Source organism: Aethalodelphis obliquidens, unplaced genomic scaffold, assembly GCF_003676395.1.
Source record: "Aethalodelphis obliquidens isolate GAN/ISIS:26980383/991018 unplaced genomic scaffold, ASM367639v1 scaffold130, whole genome shotgun sequence".
NCBI lineage: Eukaryota > Metazoa > Chordata > Mammalia > Artiodactyla > Delphinidae > Aethalodelphis > Aethalodelphis obliquidens.
The window spans coordinates 984489-998705 of record NW_020838074.1 but is presented as its reverse complement, the minus strand read 5'-3'; the positions used below and the strand labels follow the sequence as shown (position 1 = coordinate 998705).

Sequence of the window (14217 nt, the reverse complement as noted above, 5' to 3'; positions counted from 1 at the left end):
CCTCAGTCTCGAGAGAAATGAACATGAACATAGAGGTATGGAATGGAAAGAGCACTGATTAGCAGTAAAGAAAACTTGGATTTCATCTGCAACTTCACTACTAACGTGCTGTGTTGACCCTGAATGTGTCAACCCCCCTTCTGTCACTTCCACTGCCTGTGAAATGAGGAGGTCAGAAGAGATCTCTAAGGCTCTTCACAGACTCTGACTCTGTCGTTCCTCCAGGGAAACGAGGCAGAAGGCAAGCAGTCAGCAAAATGGTGCTGAACCCCTCCTGGCTTGAACACTGCGAACTCCCGCCTCAAATGGCTGGCCTGAGAGTTTCAGCCACTTGGAAAAATTCTCTTTCCCCTTGGATGGGACTCTTGAACCTCAGCCAGGACTCAGAGGTCCCAACTGCAAACAGTCCCAAGTCATTCGGTAACAAAGGGAAAGGCACCCAGGCCAGCGAAATGGGGAAGATAAGGATCATCACCAACTGGAAAATGCCCCATCCACCCAGACCCCCAACCACCCCAAACCTCAAGGTGAAGGCACCCGTCACCCGAAGTTGTCCTTCTCACAGTTAAGTCAACGACTCCCCTGAAAAATCAAAAATACAAAAAGCTGTCCTCTCCCAAACTCAGGACCCTCGAACGCTGCTACTAAATGCCGAAAACCTAACCAGCTCTGTGATCGGCCTGTCTTGCCTGCCAACAGTTTCAACCCTGCGAACGTTGTTTATTGTATCTTGCAGCTGCGATGGATTCGTTTATTATGCTTCAGTCTTCTTTGGTTAGCAGCGCTTTATCCTTCTCTCCATAACATAAATCCAGCCCCCCCAAAACGTGAAATCTTGGATTTCTCGTGCCTAGGGTGCCCCATTCCCTTCCCTTCCTCGCCTGACTTGAAACCCCCTTCTGCCTCCTTTTTAAAACTTTTCCTGAGACACCAGGAGAAGGATATTTAGAGCTTTCGTTTTCGGAAAAGAAAGAAAAAATGAAGGGAAAAAAAGCCCCAAAACACACAACTTACGTTCATCCAGGAGTGCACAGTTTGGGAAAGAAGAAAACAGAGCTATAATCCACTGCGTTCCCCCAACCCAAAAAGAAGAATCTGTTGTGAAACGCTTCTTTTTCCACTTTGCCGGTGGAGGAGCCCGGTGGTAGGCATACATCCACAGGCTGATGCAAGATGCCTTTGAGAGAAACCTCACATTCTGAGGATTCCTGGGAAAGCGCCAGGGATCCCAGCATCCAATATATTGCACATTTGGTTTCAATTAGGAAGGGGGTTGGGGAGGGAAGAAGGAAAGTCACCAATCAGAGCTGTTTTCTGTTTAGAGACTATTTCTTTTGACCCAAGGGACCACGGGCAAAGCTATAATTTACAGCAAAACCCATTCATAGAAGAAAAAATATGTATAACCATAGGACAGACTTAAAGACACAGCTCCCTTCTGCCTTATCCCCACCGCATCCATCCCCAAGCCCTCCCCTTCTTCCATCTAAGACTCGGTCCCCACCCTGTGACCCCCACCTCATTTTTCTTACTTGAGCTGAAGCTATGAGCACAACTTAAGGTTTGGATTCTCTTCCAATTGACGCTTCCAGGACAGTTGGGTCACACACATGGAGCTGATCTTTAGTGTTTTATCCATGAAAGCCCAGAGCTGAGCCCTTCCCCTAAAAGATTTGATTTAATCCTCCCTGCTCCGGAACTATCTCTCCCACCAAAAAAAAAAAAAAAAAACTGGATAGTTTGAGAGTCTAGGATTCCTATTTTTTTCCACTCAATTCCCAGTTGGTTGCTCCCTCTGAGGGTCTGTGGCTGTCCTGAATCCATGCTGCTAAATGGAAACACAAGCGTTTGTGAGGACTTTCTAAATTATTTTGAAACTTTTTTCATTTTCCTCTTTTTTTTTTTTCCTATCCACGGCCATGAAGAGAGATCATGTGAAAGGGGAGTGTAAGTGACAGGGAGGAACCCTTCCTTGGCTCTTTAAAAAGAGTAACTAATAATTCTTCCCATCCATCAAGGCTCCTGGCATTAACCCTTCCAAGCCTGGATCATTCTTTACCAAGCACAGGCTTGGTCTGCCCTAGAGGTCTTGATTCTCTGTGAGTACAGGAAATGCAGGGTAAGCAGAGACTCAAGTTCAGGAGATCTGTAGAGAAAGGTAGATGGCAAAAGAGAGGTTAAGAAGACCTAACCGTGGCCTCCCTGGTGGCGCAGTGGTTGAGAGTCCGCCTGCCGATTCAGGGGACATGGGTTCGTGCCCCGGTCCGGGAAGATCCCACACGCCGCGGAGCGGCTGGGCCCGTGAGCCATGGCTGCTGAGCCTGCGCGTCCGGAGCCTGTGCTCCGCAACGGGAGAGGCCACAGCAGTGAGAGGCCCGTGTACCACACAGACAAAAAAAGACCTAACCCACCTCTGAGTGTTGGCCTCCTCGTAAAGAGACTTACTGCCTCTGGGCTCTTAAGCTATCCCCAACTCTTTTCTGCTTGTACTTTGGCAGGCAATCTGGGATTGCATGCCCCCAGGAGGAGCAAGAAGAGAGGTGTGACAAACAGGAAGAGGAGAGTGGAAAGAGATCATGGAAGGACGTCCCCATGGTAAGTTTGGAGCGAGAGGTACTTCAGGCGAGGAGCAGGGAGGCAAGAAGACCTCCAACTGGGATGCCATGAGGAGACAAGCTGCCAGTGTTCAGTCCCTAAAAAAGCCCTTAAGCTCAGTCAGAAAGTGGCCTTTCATATCTGTACTTGCCAGAAAGAAGAGGACACAGAGAATCCGGAGAGTTCTTAGAGGGCAGCCACAGAGATGATTAAAGGTAGAAAACAAGACCTAAGAGGAAACACTAGAACTAGGGTTATTTTACAAAGAGAAGAAACAGCACAGAGATAAACCTATTAAGAAGACTTCAAATAACTTAGAAAGCCCAAAGTTAGCTGAGGGTGACCAACTCAGCTCAACTCAATAAATATATATTGAGCATTTATCAGGCACTTTACTGAGTGCTTGCCTGAACCAACTACAGACAACTTGTTATAGAAATAGTCCTAGAATCCTCCCAAATATCTAGCCCTGTAATTGCTTACCTCTTTGGCATGACCATGAAGAACGCACTGATAGCCTGACCTATAATTTCACAGATTTGGTGAGACTATAAGTCAGATACGGAAAACAGTATAATAATTTCATAAAGCCAGAAGCTAATAAAGGACAGATAAAGTATGAATCCTCAAACACCAGTATTTAAGGTGGTTCTACTCCATAGTCAGGGTTGGTTGTTTTTCTGTGTATGTGTATAACTAGGAATCCAGCTTGAGCCAGTGATGCTGACTCCAAAACTCAGACACACTGGGGTCTGTCTGAGGAATGACGGGTAGCCCTGTCAAGGGTCTATTGGTATGCAGACCAAGGAGACTTTTGGGAAGAACTCGCTCAGTGAAGAAAGAACCAAGGGACAAAAGACAGGCACCAAGTGCAACCAAGCTGTGTCAAAAGTAAGGAGAAGCTCTAAGAAAACTACCATGTCTATAACTCAGGTTATTCTTATGCAAATCTGGGGTCTAATCATGAACTCTATGCTACCAAAAATAGAGTAAGGAAAAGCTGAAAGCAGTATTTTACTAAAATATTTGAGGGATACTGAAAGCATCAGGAGGGATCATCAGATTTGAGTCTACAGATCTGGTTGGGGGAGAGGGGTATGCTCCTTCAGATATGACAACAGCCACGGCTGCACGAAGCCACAGCTGAAAAGAAAGACAATGGCAAATGCCACTTCAAAGTTGAAAGCAGTGATTCGCAGAATACACAGAAAACATTTCCTGGAGATTCTCATAATTATTTGACAGAGTTTTGAGTAAGCCTGGAATTCTTAAAATTGTGGGAACAGATGTGGAGAAATATGATTTCGTTACTTTTTTGTGAACAGATTTTGCCCCCTGGACTGGCTTGGGAAACATGAGTCATTGCAATCAGAATTATTTATGTTCCATGGGAGGTAACATATCCTAGTTATGAGGACTGTTTCACACTAGAAACGAATTACTGACAAACAGTATAGAATTCCATTACCTGGACTTCACTAAAAATAAGATAGATCTATCTGGAATGGTCAGGATGCAGGATTAACTGGAAGAAATGTGCAAGATTACTTTTCAAGATCTTTTCTAGTCTACAAACAAAGGTTCAGGTAAATACAAGTGTTAAGAGCTGAAATAACTACAGTATTTCTGTCTCCAAATTCACAAGGGTTGGATACATTTGTGGTGCCATAGGAAGTCAAATAAAGGATGGAAATAAAAGGAACGTAACTAACTCAGTTTAAGAAATACACACACACACACACACACACACAAATCTTAAGAGGCTATATGGGTATTCACAGAAACCAAACCCAGTTGGTACATTTAAGCTTCACAAGGAATTAAAATCAGAAATTAGCCACCAGTAACCTAATGCCTAATTAATTGTCTTCTCTTTTCTCTTTCTTTTCCTTCTCTTTCTCCTCCTTCTTTTCTCCCTCTCCTCCCTCTCTTCTTCCCTCCCTCCCTATATCTCTCTGTCTCATTCATTCATTTATTTCCCATCTCTCTCTCCTTATCTCTACACATCTTGCTTTAACCTATTCTTTTTCAGCAGACCAGACTTTTCTACTTCTTTTCACACATTATTAAAGGTGGTTACCCTAAAATGATGTCTTATCTCTCAAAAATATATATATCTCCTCACTTCAAGTGAATGAGAAAGAATGACTAGTTTTTTGAAGCCCAGTTCTGGAATCCTGAGATGAAGAATTCGATTGGTCAGGTGTGTTTCATGTATTCATCCTCTATCTCTAAACTGTGAGGGCAATGGGTCATGTAATATGAAAATTGCTCCATCACGTTCACAGGTGGGTCAATTCTCAGAAAAGGGGTGTCATACATTGAAAGATAAGCCAGTATATCTGGACAAAACTATAATTCAAAAAGATACATGCACCCCTATGTTTATAACAGCACTATTCACAATAGCCAAGACATGGAAACAACCTAAATGTCCATACAGATGAATGGATAAAGATGTGGTACATATATACAATGGAATACTATTCAGCCATAAAAAGGAACGAAATAATACCATTTGCTTCAACATGGATGCAACTAGAGATTATCATACTAAGTCAAGTCAGAAAGAGAAAGACAAATGCCATATGATATCACTTACACGTGGAATCTAAAATATGACACAAATGAATTTATCTACGAAACAGAAACAGACTCACAGACATAGAGCACAGATCTGTGGTTGCCAAGGGGGAGGGGGTGGGGGTGGAAGAGAAAAGGACTGGGAGTTTGGGGTTAGTAGATGCAAACTATTACATATAAAATGGATAAACAATAAGGTCCTACTGTATAGCACAGAGAACTATATTCAATACCCTGTGATAAACCATAATGGAAAATAATATATAAAAAAGAACGTATATAGGTGTATAACTAAGTCACTTTGCTGTACAGCAGAAATTAACACAACATTGTAAGTCAATTATACTTCGATAAAAAATACATTTAAGAAAAAAGAAAGACAAGCCAAAAGTATCTGCTACATCAATAATTAACAAAGCCTGACAATCCCTGGATTTTATTTTATTTTATTTTATTTTTTTTCATTTTAACATCTTTATTGGAGTATAATTGCTTTACAATAGTATGTTAGTTTCAGCTTCACAACAAAATGAATCAGTTATATATATACATATGTTCCCATATCTCTTCCCGCTTGCGTCTCCCTCCCTCCCACCCTCCCTATCGCACCCCTCCAGGCGGTCACAAAGCACCGAGCTGATCTCCCTGTGCTATGCGGCTGCTTCCTACTAGCTATCTACCTTACGTTTGGTAGTGTATACATGTCCATGCCACTCTCTCGCTTTGTCACAGTTTACCCTTCCCCCTCCCCATATCCTCAAGTCCATTCTCTAGTAAGTCTGTGTCTTTATTCCTGTTTCACCCCTAGGTTTTTCATGACATTTTTTTTTCTTAAATTCCATATATATGTGTTAGCATACGGTATTTGTCTCTCTCTTTCTGACTTACTTCACTCTGTATGACAGACTCTACGTCTATCCACCTCATTACAAATAGCTCAATTTCATTTCTTTTTATGGCTGAGTAATGTTCCATTGTATATATGTGCCACATCTTCTTTATCCATTCATCTGATGATGGACACTTAGGTTGTTTCCATCTCCGGGCTATTGTAAATAGAGCTGCAATGAACATTTTGGTACATGACTCTTTTTGAATTTTGGTTTTCTCAGGGTATATGCCCAGTAGTGGGATTGCTGGGTCATATGGTAGTTCTATTTGTAGTTTTTTAAGGAACCTCCATACTGTTCTCCACAGTGGCTGTATCAATTTACATTCCCACCAACAGTGTAAGAGGGTTCCCTTTTCTCCACACCCTCTCCAGCATTTATTGTTTCTAGATTTTTTGATGATGGCCATTCTGACTGGTGTGAGATGATACCTCATTGTAGTTTTGATTTGCATTTCTCTAATGATTAGTGATGTTGAGCATTCTTTCATGTGTTTGTTGGCAGTCTGTATATCTTCTTTGGAGAAAAGTTTATTTAGGTCTTCTGCCCATTTTTGGATTGGGTTGTTTGTTTTTTTGTTATTAAGCTGCATGAGCTGCTTATAAATTTTGGAGATTAATCCTTTGTCAGTTGCTTCATTTGCAAATATTTTCTCCCATTCTGGGGGTTGTCTTTTGGTCTTGTTTATGGTTTCCTTTGCTGCGCAAAAGCAATCCCTGGATTTTAAAGAAATTATACCTCACCAAACAAAACAAGAGGACAAAGAATACAGCGAAGTCATATTGTGTACATATTTAACTTAAGTACCAACTTTAGAACCTAATCCTTTAAATAAGATGTCTTTTTATTGGTTAATCTGTCCATAACAGATAAATCCATTGACATGTATTAAGTCAGAAAGGCTTAATTTTTGAAAAAATCAATACAGAGGAAATCTTGTAGGCAATAGATATACTTTGATTTTCTTAAAAGCAGAGTGGTCTTAATGTCCAGATAGCTGCATATAGACTTTCCTTTGGTTTCTTCCTGAGTTTAGCTCGTGATTCAAGAATCTTAGTGTGCTTAATAGTTATCCTATGGAGTTGTATCCACAAAAGCATGAATACTACATTTATGAGTGATTTGAAGGTCTCAAAGATAATCTTAGCCCTAAGAGATCTTTCCCTCAATGGGCTGGGTCTTAACTCTACATACTACTAGATGCTATTCTTCTCTGATGGACTTTAGTGGAAGATGATCCACGTCCAAACCCCTTGTGATCAGAGTCACCTTGAACAAGTCATTAACTTTCCCATCTATAAAATGAAGGATGATATGAATGCACAACTCACAGGGTTGTGAGAATAAAATGAGATCAGAAAAGAATCACTTGCTGAGTACTTACTGTATGCAGGCATTCCTCTAGGAACTTTACATTTATCATTTCATTTCTCAAAAGAACTTTATGGGGTACGTACTATTATTTCCCCAAGGTCCATATGTGGAAATTAATGCACAAAAATCCTAACTTGCCCAGGATCATACCTGGTGAGCTAGACCACATGTATGTATATATGTGCTTTGTTGAGAGTAAAGTGTGTGTGTTTATGGGTGAACAGGAAAGATGTACAGTGCGTGGGAAAGAGTCAATTCTTAGCTATTCAGGGATTGAAGTCTGGTAATCCATGTGGAGAACCATCTACATTATTTTCCATTCCATTCTTTCTCCCCTGAAGCCCATCTTTGTGTCACTGCTTCTTAGCACTTCCACCAGAGAAAGAAATGAGAATTTTTTTTTTTTTTTTGCGGTATGCAGGCCTCTCACTGTTGTGGCCTCTCCCGCTGCGGAGCACAGGCTCCGGATGCGCAGGCTCAGCGGCCATGGCTCACGGGCCCAGCCGCTCCGCGGCATGTGGGATCTTCCCGGACCAGGGCACGAACCCGTGTCCCCTGCATCGGCAGGCGGACTCTCAACCACTGCGCCACCAGGGAAGCCCGAGAAATTTTTTAAAAATTAAAATCATTCTGTCTGTGACTCTTCCATGGACGAGCTGAAGAGTCAAGTAAAGAGGAAGCTGAGGTTAATGGCCAAAATAATGTTCTTATTCACTTGTGTTTTTAACAATGCCATATATAATATTTCAGAGTTTAAAGGAGTGCTTTCACAGACATGACTTCATCTGATCCTCAGACAGCCCCAATATGTACTCAGTGCAGATATTTGACAAATAAGGAAAATGAAGCTCAGGGAAGTAGTAACTTACTTGAAGTTGTTGCTGGTAAATGGCAGAATCTGAGTTTGAATCCATTTCTTCTGCTTCGCAGTTCTCTTTCTGCCCATTTAGCATCAACAAAAAACCTGAGAGCCTCTAGCCTCTTGACTTACACCCAGTTCTAGTTAACTAGGTTATCTGGTTTCCCTGTTTTACTGTTCTTCCATTTCCTTTTTCACCGTGGAGAAAGAATAACAAAACCCTCACCTCGGTAGAAATTCTGAGATGAGGGGTGAGAAAACAGACATGGAGAACTCAGAAGTGTAGCTCAGCCTTAGATTTCCTAAGGAGAGTGAGGGTTACAAAAAGAGTTTTTAAAACAATGCATTTCACAGCCTCATCCTAGGAATGTAACCCTTCTCCGGGCTAAAGTCTGTAAACCTAAACTGTCCTTGTCAGATGAGAAAGTAACCTACTTTTAATATCTCCAAGGGGAGAGGATCTCTCAACAGCCTTCGTGTTTACCAACACTCAGGGTCAAAAGTTCTGCTTTTTATCTACCTCAAATCTCCCCTGCTACCATGTTACCTCCTCCTCTCTGCACTCAGTGAAAATAACCCTCAGCTAAATTATTTCCCAGCTCCTTATACACACATATTTCAGAGCAGAGTGGAGTTTGAGCAGCAGTATTATTTTTCCATGCTCAGGCCCAGTTTGGAGCAATCATCTTATACATAATGATAACCCTCCTTATGAAATTTGAAGACCCTCAGCTGCCTCTCGTCCAGGCTGGGGTTTTTCCGGCGTCTGGAAGAGGAACAACATAATCCCCACTGACTGTCCTGTTAGGGATCCAAGAAACTTGGAAAAATCAAAGGACTTTTAGTTATTTGAGTCTTGCTTTTAGGGATTCATCCTCCTTTCCTCATGTATCTATGGAGGGCACTGAGAAGCTTCAGAGATTAATATCTCTGAGTTCTTGTGGGGGGAAGGCTCTACAGAATTATCAAATATTATTTTATCCTCTAAAATATCTCACGTTAGAGACTTTGTTTGCTTAACGCCCTATCATTCATCTCTCAAAGCATAACTCCATCCCATTGCCCTGAGTTACACCATAAACACCACCTTTCTGTTTCTAACACACAACATATTTCAAAGCGGAAAGGAATTTATAGGCCAATGTTATTTTTCCATGTACAATTCCAGTTTGGAATGTCCAGCAGCACTCAAATTGCCTTTCAAGATAAAGACCAGATTCTGATTCCATGTAATCCTTGTGTGCTTCTGGGAAAGCTCAGATGTTAGTCTTATGGATGGAATCCACGTTCTCCAGGGCCCTTCACATCCCAGAGAGGAACCATTTACACCAAGCCAGGCTCCATCAGAATTCTCCAGTGGCCTTTTGACAGAGCTCTCACAACTAGCAAGACAAGTTTCAGTTGTAAAACCCGTGCGACACAAAGCAAGGGCAAATTCTTCTACGCTGACCCCAGTTCAGCGTAAGCTGGAAGGAGCCTCCGAGGTCAACAAGCCTCGCGCTCTTGTTTTACAGCTGAGTCCCAGCACAGTTAAGTGGCTTTTCTGAGGTCACACAAAACAGGAGGGGAAAGCACAGCATAGAACTCACCTCTCTTGAGTCCCTATTCATTACTCTTTCCAAAGCACCGTGCAATTGCACAGAATACTTTTTTACTTTAAACAGTTAAAATATTTAAGGCCAACAAAATAAATAGGAAAAAATAGGTAAAGCATCTGTAGACCAAGTGAAGGCCAGGGGAGTGGCCAGATGGGAATGGAGTCTGCAGAAGATCACCTCATGAGATGTCAGCAGTCTCTGAGAACACAGATGAAGTCCTACAATCTCTTGTTCTTTGCTTTGCCCATGGGCAGCCCCAGTTTCTTCAACAGGATGAAGGTTAGATAGAGGTAGAATTATTTTGTCATGAGAAATCTAAATACACTTGAGAGAGATGTGGCAGAGGTGAATGGAGAGATGGATCCTAAGTCTGCATCCCTTCCACTCCCTACAATGAAGGCCCCTGGATCCTCACCTGCAGACTCGGTTGCACCCCCTTCTCCCCCGACCTTGTTAGAATCACACTGAGCCTGATATAGGAGGACCTGTGCAGTCATGGCTGGTCGGTCTTTGATTAAAGACCTACATCTTGTCATGGCCCTGATTCCAAGTTTTATCAACATTCCTGAGGCCGAGGATAGTAAATATTTGTAGGTCTGCTCAATCCACAGTGACCTCAGTACTGCCCTCTCTCCTACAGGGGTGGACTACCAAAATCCATGCTTGTATTACATAACCTTCACTTCCTTGGCCATAATTGAAGGGATCAGGAATATACAAGCTATTTTCTGAATAGGGTGTGACCCAAGCTAGTGATCCAAGCTGTTTTTTGAATTATATTTCATAAAATGCAAGAAATCATTCCATCAAGTTTGAAAATGCATCAAGGGATTGCAACTCCAGTCTGAACTAGTTTCTTAGAAAGAGGAGATCTTGACTCTGAAACCCTAGGTGGTAATAGTCTCTGCATCACATGGACCACGGAAGCAGAGAAAGCTGGTCTACAGGGAGAAAAGAATGAAGTCAATGTACAGAAAATGAAAAGGCAACTGAGAATCCTGGCAGTTTTCTAGTTCCCAGTCCCAAGCTCCTTCCAAGGTCAGGATGCATTTCCTGTTCTTGGATCCCATAAGACACTCTGTATCCTTATAATACATTCACATGTGTTGCTCAAACTGCATCAAGTGGGCTTCTTTAACTTGAAATCACACTCCTTTTAGGCCTCTGCACAGGCATCTCTTCTGGTAAATTAACACCTCAACAAGAATAGAAGGTGGGTATCCTTATTCCAATTATAACTGACAAGAAAACCCACTCAGAGTCTCACCTAGGCATTCCCAGTAACTTTTTGGCTAACTACTTGTTGACCAACTACTTGTATGCCTGGATTCTTGAGTAATATCTCCCTCTTGAGTTCTGTGCTCTGAGTTCTTCTCCTGTATCAGTCAGGATCCAGTCAGGAAAACACACCACACTAGCTATTTCAACAGAAGGGATCTTACATAAGGAATTGGCCACAAGGGTGTTGGAGGGCTGACTAATCAGAAATAATAAGTGCAGAAAGCAGCCACCACCCTAACACTGGGAGAATAAAAGGGGTTTGGGCTATGAGAACTTAGGAGCTGGAAGGAGGGGGCACCACGTAACTACAGCTCACATATCTAAGATGGTTCATAATCTGGTTTCTTATGGTACCATTGATATGACATGTTGAGGCTGGTTATGGGAGTGTGGAAAGAAGCTGGAACCTGGACCAAACTGCCCTGATGGCATGAAATGCTACTGCTGGAGCTAAGGGCCACTACTGGAGTAACAACTCTGATACCAAGAAACAGGAAATGACTCTCTTCTCTTCTCTCCTCCTCCCAGCTTTCACTCATCTCCTGCCCCTTATTGGCAGAATCTAAAAGGAAGTCTGTTGGTAAAGGAATCTCTGAGACCCAGTTCCAGCGTCACAGAACAGAGCATAGAAGAATGGATTTAAAGCTGAGAGACAACAGGCAAAATCACCACGACTTGGACACGCTCTCCACCCATTACCAATGTCTTGTCCAGATTGCCACCCACGTGTGCCCTCCTTACTTAGATGCCAGTCTTCGCTGTGCCACCTGAACCTTCTTTCAATGGCTATACCTGGTTTAGTGTGCCAGGCACCACTCCTCTCCACAGAATGTTTCTAATCCTAAACCATGGCCTTTCTAAGGCAGCTCCAACTTGCTTCAACTATTCCAATATGCCAGTATGCCTCCTTAGATCAGATAACCAGCCCCAGGGCCTTTGCACTTGCTAGTCCCTTTACATGGAATAATCTTCCCCACCTAGTCACCTGGATTTCTCCCTAACTTCCTACAGGACTTTACTCAAATGCCACTTTTCAGTGAAATCTGACCACCATTTCTAATATTTTACCCTAATACTTTCTATCTGCCATTTCTTTTTTTTTTTTCATTTTAGAACTGATTAACACACTATATACTTCTTCATATCCACTAGAATGTAAACACTATTTATTTTGTTTACTACCATATTCCCAAATGTCTATAATTATTCTCGACATATAGTAGGAACTCATAAATATTTATTGAATGTTGAATGACTTAATTAAGTAATGCCCACAGTAAGAACTGAGAGAGCTGGAAATGTGTGTGTTCTAAACAAAAAAGACAGAAAGAAAACAGAGAGAATATCTTTTGCCCATCCTAGAAGTCACCTCTAGGAGTCACCTGGAGAGAGATAAACACCAAAGCTCCTAGAGCGTTCAGGGCCATTCTGGAATGAGGACTAAAATGAACAAGGTAAGGGTCAAGAGTACCCAGCTCTTGGGCATATATCCAAACAAATTATAATTCAAACAAATACATACACCCCTATGTTCATAGCAGCACTATTCACAATAGCCAAGACATGGAAACAACCTAAATGTCCTTCAACAGAGGAATGGATAAAGAATATGTGGTACATATATACAATGGAATATACCTAGCCATAAAAAAAGAATGAAATAATGCCATTTGTAGCAACATGGATGGACATAGAGACTATCATACAAAGTGAACTAAGTCAGAAGGAGAAGCACAAATATCATATGATATCACTTATATGTGGAATCTAAAATATGACACAAATGAACTTATCTATGAAAGAGAAACAGACTCACAGGCATAAAGAACAGATCCGTGGTTGCCAAGGGGAAGGGGAGTGGGGAGGGATGGATTGGGAGTTTGGGATTAGCAGATGCAAACTATTATATATAGAATGGACAACAGAGTCCTACTGTATAGCACAGGGAACTATATTCAATATCCTGTGATAAACCATAAAGGAAAAGATATGAAAAAGAATGTATATACATGTATGACTGAATCACTTTGCTGTACAGCAGAAATTAACGCAACATTGTAAATCAACTATACTTCAACAAAATAAAATTTTTAAAAAAGGGTACCCAGCTCTTTCGGCAGCTCTTACTCCAATAAGCCAAATGAGCTGGTGCTGCATGAGGTATCTAAACCTCATAGTGAAGAAAGATAATCTGTTAAAAGATAGAGATGAAGCAGGGGCATGTATGTGGCAGTATGGGAGCAGTGGGACATCAGGATGTGGATGGGATGGAGACTTTGGGGTTTGGCAGTCTTTCCATCCCTTCAGAAAATCCCAGTATAGGTCCAGGCTAGCTATGAGCTTTGTTCCTTATCCTCAAAACAAGTTATGCTTGCCTAAGTGGAGAGAATAAGATTTTCTCACTCAGGAATGAAGAATTCCAGGTATCATTCACTCTGCTATGTCTCCATCACTGGAGGATGAGTCACAATGACTTGAAGAAAAACATGGTGCTAGTGGAGCCTGAAATCCCAGCAGTTCTTAGGAAATGCACTCCTTATGAGACTCATAGAGATGGGGGAACCCAAACTAGGGGCCAGTCCGATCCTGATACTTCCTTAAAGGGGCTATCCCTGAACCCTTGTTCTCGTTTCTCTGCATCCCAAAATTTCACATTTCTCCCTCACCTGCCAATGCATTCTAACCAGGGAGGAATAAAAGCTTATGGTTATGTAGCAATGGTCCCCTCATTTCACCAGCAGCAGGAAAAATCCAAAACAGTACAGGAAACAGAGCAGTAAGGAGCAGGGGCTCTAGAGTGAGAATTACAGAGCTCATTTTTAACAGCTTTATTGAAGCATAATTGACAAATAAAAAATAGTATTTATTTAAGGTTTACATGTGAGGCTTTGATTTACATATACATTGTCAAATGATTACCACAATCAAGCTAATTAAAATTTACATCATCTCAGAGTTACCGTGTGTGTGCGTGTGTGTGCGTGTGTGTGTGTGTGTGTGTGTGTGTGTGTGTGATGGAAATACTTAAGGTCTACTC

At 41.9% G+C, this 14217-nt stretch overlaps 1 protein-coding gene across 2 annotated transcripts in view; it reads right to left on the bottom strand.

The window, feature by feature from the left end:
• Positions 1-1782, bottom strand: part of DDR2 (discoidin domain receptor tyrosine kinase 2) — a 162055-nt gene extending 160273 nt beyond the window's left edge. Inside the window, exon 1 of one of the 2 annotated variants that reach the window (XM_027099198.1) lies at positions 1533-1782. The gene's annotated coding sequence lies outside the window, so the exon portion shown is untranslated. Of the gene's footprint in view, positions 1-1014; positions 1182-1532 lie in introns of those variants that run through there. The other variant, XM_027099197.1, reaches the window with a different exon arrangement.
• Between the last annotated feature and the right edge of the window lie 12435 nt (positions 1783-14217).